Source organism: Panthera onca, chromosome E1 (genome assembly GCF_046562875.1).
Source record: "Panthera onca isolate mPanOnc1 chromosome E1, mPanOnc1 haplotype 2, whole genome shotgun sequence".
NCBI lineage: Eukaryota > Metazoa > Chordata > Mammalia > Carnivora > Felidae > Panthera > Panthera onca.
Window position 1 is genome coordinate 36856719 of NC_138352.1, and position 4552 is coordinate 36861270.

At 40.0% G+C, this 4552-nt stretch overlaps 1 pseudogene; it reads left to right on the top strand.

Moving 5' to 3' along the window:
• Positions 1–953: 953 nt before the first annotated feature.
• Positions 954–1086, top strand: LOC132688705 (U4 spliceosomal RNA; annotated as a pseudogene).
• The last annotated feature ends 3466 nt before the right edge of the window (positions 1087–4552 follow it).

Consider the following 4552-nt stretch of genomic DNA (forward strand, 5'->3'; position numbering starts at 1 on the left):
CAAAGAGATAAAAAAGAACCCATCAGAGATGAACACCACAATAAATTTAAAATACACTAGAGGAGGGGTGCCTGGGTGGCTCAGTCATTTGAGCGTCCAACTCTTGTTTTTGGCTCAGGTCATCATCCCAGTGTTGTGGGATTGAGCTCTGCATCAGACTCCATGCTCAGTGTGGAGCCTGTTTAAGATTCTCTTTCTTTCTCCCTCTGCCCATCTCCCCAGCTTGCATGCTCTTTCTCTAAAAGAAAAAAAAAATTAAAGAAAATAAAAATACACTAGAGGCAATAAATAGCAGACAAGAGGAAACAGAAGAATGGATCAGCAACCTGGAGTTCAGAGTAATGGAAAGTAATCAAGCTGAACCAGTGAGAGAGGAAAAAACGTATGCAAAATGAGACTAGACTTAGGGAACTCAGCAACTCCATCAAGCATAATAACATTCATATTATAGGACTCCCCAAAGGAGAAGAGAGAGAAACAGAGGCAGAAAAATTATTTGAAGAAATAATAGTTGAAAATGTCCCATATCTGGGAAAGGAAACAAAAATCCATATCCAGGAGGCATGGAGATGCCCCAACAAAATCAACCCAAGGACACCAAGACACATAGTAATTAAAATGGCAAAAGTAGTGATAAAGAGAGAAGTTTAAAAGCAGCAAGAGAAAAGAAAGCAGTTACATACAAAGGAAACCCCATAAGGCTATCAGCTAACTTTTCAGTAGAAACTTTGCAGGCCAGAAGGGAGTGGCATGATACATTCAAAGTCCTGAAAAGAAAAAAATCTGCAGCCAAGACTTCTCTATCCAGCAAAGCTATTATTCAGAATAGGAGAGATAGAGAGTTTCCCAAACAAAAATTAAAGGAATTCGTGACCACTAAATCAGGAGCAAAACCAGCCACTTCCCTGTAACACATGGTGTCATTGGCCTGTTGGTTCCAAATCCACAGCTCAAGCTTTGTTCAGTGGCAGTATCATAGCCAATGAGGTTTATCCAAGGCACGATTGTTGCTAATTGAACCCAATCCACAGCCCAGCCACCCTCCTGCCCAGGTCAGTGTGCACTATCTGCTCAATGCCAAGTCAATACACTTTCACCCCAGATCAACAGGGGCTCAAACTGAGACTCTCCCCCTCCAATTTCAGCCCCTGTACTCAAATTTGTACACAAAGTGGGCATAATTATAACAGCAGAATGAAGCAACCAAAATGACAATACTAATTCTGTGGACTATGTAATGAATAAAAGGAGTGTGCTGGGCTGGGAATTTCTCCAACAAACACATCAAAGAACAATACATATAGCATGATTCCAGTTACTAAAAGAATCAAACCCCTCCCCTCAAAAAAAGGAAAAGAAGAAAAAGAAGAACAAAGCTGGAGGTATCACAATCCCAGATTTCGTGATATACTACAAGCCTGTAGTAATCAAAACAGCGTGGTATTGGCACAAAAATAGACACATAGATCAGAACAAAATAGAGAGCTCAGAACTAAACCCACAATTACATGGTCAATTAATCTTGGACAAAGGAGGCAAGAATATGCAAAAAAGTCTCTTCAATAAATGTGGCTGGGAAAACTGAATAACAATATTCCAGAGAATGTAATTGAACCACTTTCTTACACCATACATAAAAATAAACTCCAAATGGATTAAAGTTCTAAATGTGAGACCTGAAACCTAAAAATCCTAGGAGAGAGCATAGACGGTAATTTCTCTAACATTGGCCGTAGCAACATTTTTCTAGCCATGTCTCCTTAGGCAAGGGAAATAGAAGCCAAAACAAACTATTGGGACCACATCAAAATAAAAAGCTTCTGAACAACAAATAAAACTATCAACAAAACCAAAAGGCAACCTACTGAATGGGAGAAGATATTTGCAAATGACATAATGGATAAAGGCTTAGTATCTAAAAGATATAAAACACTTATACAACTCAACAGCCCAAAACCAAATAATCCAATTTAAGGATGGGCAGAAGGCATGAACAGACTTTTCTCGAAAGAAGACATACAGATGGCCAACAGACACATGAAAAGGTGATCATATCACTCATGATCAGGATATGCAAATCAAAACTACAATGAGAGCTCAGCTCACACCTGTCAGAATCAAAAACACAAGAAACAACAAGTGTTGATAAAGATGTGGTGAAAAAGTACATTGCTGGTGAGGGGTGCAAACTGGTATAGCCAGTGTGGAAAACAATATGAGGTTTCCTCAAAAAGTTAAAAAGAAAATTACCATATGATCCAGTAATTGCATCACTGCGTATTTACCCAAAGACTACAGAAACACTAATACAAGGGGATATGTGCATCCTTATGTTTATTGCAGTATTATTTACAATAACCAAATTATGGAAGTAGCCCGAGTGCCCACTGATAGATGAATGGATAAGGAGGATGTGGTATCTATACAATGGAATATTACTCAGCCATAAAAAGAATGAAATCTTGTTATTTGCAACAACATGGATGGATCTAGAGAGTATAACGCTAAGCAAAATAAGTCAGTCAGAGAAGGACAAATACCATATGAAATTGCTCCTACATGGAAATTTAAAAAGAAAGCAAACAAACAAAGGACAGAAGAGACCAAAAAAGACTCTTAAAAATAGAGAACTGATGGCTAACAGACGGGAGATGGATACAGGGATGGGTGAAACAGGTAAAGAGGATTAAGAGTGCACTTATCTGGATAAGCATCAAGTAATGTATAGAATCGTTGAGACACTATATTGTGCACCCAAAACCACTGCATGTTAATTATACTGGAATTAAAAGTTTTAAAAATAAGAAAAAAAAAAGCAAAAAGTAAACTGTAGCAATTAAGATTTGTATATTTCACTGTATTTAAAAAAAAAAAAATTCCCAAGCCCCATCCCCCCCTAAAAAAAGACAAACTACAGCCTGCCAAGAGATTCATGTTCAAATCTATTAAAACAAAACAAAACAAAAAACAAAAAAACACTGCAAATCAATTCTTGGCGAAAAACCACCAAATAGACGAGGCAAAAGGTATGAACAGGCAATTCACAGAAGAGAAAACATTTGAAAATAGGCTCAACTCCATCAGTGGTCAGGAAAATGACTAGATAGTCATACCTACTGGAGGCAGAGTTTTCAAAGTCTGAGGATCCTCAGCACTGGTGACACTGTGGAATCCCTAACACGTAGAAGCCCTTCTGTGGGACACAGATCAGCAACATCTGGGAAAAGTGCAGATGCACATACCTTGTGACCCATGGATCCTGTGCAGGTGTGCTCCTGGTGGTCTTCAGCTTAGGGGAGTGTTTGCATTCCTCATGTGTGGATGGAAGGGAATCCTCACTTCAACACTGTTTGTAATGGGGATAAAAAGGAGAAAGAGAGGCAGGCAGGTGAGCAAAGCAAACTAAATGTCGGTCATATCTATCAACAGGAGAACGGATAGAGTATAATGCGTCCACCCAACAGAATAACAACCATTAGTGAAAATGAATGAATTTCAGGCCGCATACAATGTCGGAATGAAACAGTAATAATAACTAAGCAAAAAAAAAAAAAAAAATCACAGAGGAACACAAACTACCTTTTCTCATTTATATCAAGTTTTTAGGGGCGCCTGGGTGGCTCAGTCCATTGAGCATCCGACTTCAGCTCAGGTCATGAGCTCACGATTCATGGGTTCGAGCCCCACGTCGGGCTCTGTGCTGACGGCTCGGAGCCCTGAGCCTGCCTCGGGTTCTGTGTCTCCCTCTCTCTCTGCCCCTCCCCCACTCTCACTTTCTCTCTCAAAAATAAACATTAAAAAAAATAATGACGTTTTTAAAAACAGCAAACCCAAACAACTTCATGTTTAGGGAAACAGATACATTTGGTATGTGTACAAAGAAGAGCGAGAAAATCACACATGCACACAATTCAGGGTAATGTGCTACCACCGAGGGAGGAAAGCGAATGGATGAGGAGGGCTTGTGAGAGACTTTAAAAGTAACAGTTATATTTTTCCCCAAATTGGGTGGTGGGTACACAGGTGTTCACTGTTTCATTAGTCCTTAGACATGACCTATAGTTTACAAATATTTGCATCTACTTGATATTTAAATATTTAGTAAAAGCAAGTTTTTATATCAAGCATCAAAATTTAGAGGCCTTCAGGCATGTTTATCATCTTATCTTTATAAAAGCACCTGGGGTGCCTGGGTGGCTGAGTTGGTTAAGCATCCGACTCTTAATTTTGGCTCAGGTCATGATTTCAGGGTTTGTGAGTTCGAGCCCCGTGTCGGGCTCTGCACTGACAACGGGGAGCCTGCTTGGGATTCTCTCTCTATCTCTCTCTCTCTCTCTCTCTCTCTCTCTCTCCCCCTTTCTGTGTCAAAAAATAATTAAACAAAAAAAGGGGCACCTGGGTGGCTCAGGTCATGATCTCACAGTTTGTGGGTTCGAGCCCTGCGTGGGGCTCCGTGCTGACAACTCGGAGCCTGCTTCACATTCTGTGTCTCCCTCTCTCTCTCTTCCCCTGCCCCGCTCACACTCTGTCTCTCTCTCAAAAAATAAACAAA